Source organism: Cicer arietinum, chromosome 5 (genome assembly GCF_000331145.2).
Source record: "Cicer arietinum cultivar CDC Frontier isolate Library 1 chromosome 5, Cicar.CDCFrontier_v2.0, whole genome shotgun sequence".
Lineage (NCBI taxonomy): Eukaryota > Viridiplantae > Streptophyta > Magnoliopsida > Fabales > Fabaceae > Cicer > Cicer arietinum.
Window position 1 is genome coordinate 1,449,624 of NC_021164.2, and position 780 is coordinate 1,450,403.

The window sequence follows — 780 nt, forward strand, 5'->3', positions numbered from 1 at the left end:
GACTTCAGTACTTTCTTGTCTAATCCACTTTTATCTACCATGTCTCCACTATTTGTTTCACCTCAGAAAACCAGCTCATCCATTTTTGGCATAAGTCAGTTTTTGAACTTTCCCGCTACTGCTGGCCCCTCTACCACATCTGTTGGACCCCTACCATCTGTTTCATCTTCTTTTGCCTCTATTCTATCCTTATCTACCATGCCTATTCCTTCCAACACAGTTGTTGCTACCACTTCTCAACCCTCCGCTCACCTTCCATCTACTTCCACCTTAGATGCACCCTCCAACTCTGACATTATGGCTGCTCTCCAGATCATCATGGCAAGACAAGTTCAGCATGATCAAGAGACTGCTTTACTCAGAACTTGGATGGCTGATCACCTTGCTCCCAAGTTGGGAATTCCACCTCCGCCTCCTCATCCGGTGCCACCTCCTTCTCAGATCCCTCATCCTGGCAAATCCTCCTCCTCAGAAGGATCTTCTCCCTCCCTAGCTTCTTAGTTCTATAACTTTTATCTTTTTGTATGACAAAGGGGGAGAATTAAGTTAGATTTAGATCTAGTTTGTCAAAGTTTTCATTATGTAATTCTGCCACTATTGATGTATCTCTGCCAAAATTAATGTATTTTTGCTATCTTTAATGAAACACTTTTTGATTACATACAAATATTTTAATTTATGTTGAATTAACAAATGCACAAATTGAGGGGGAGTTGTTACAACTCTTTATATTAGAATCAGAATTAAAATCTAAATTAACATGTTTGTCATCATCAAAAA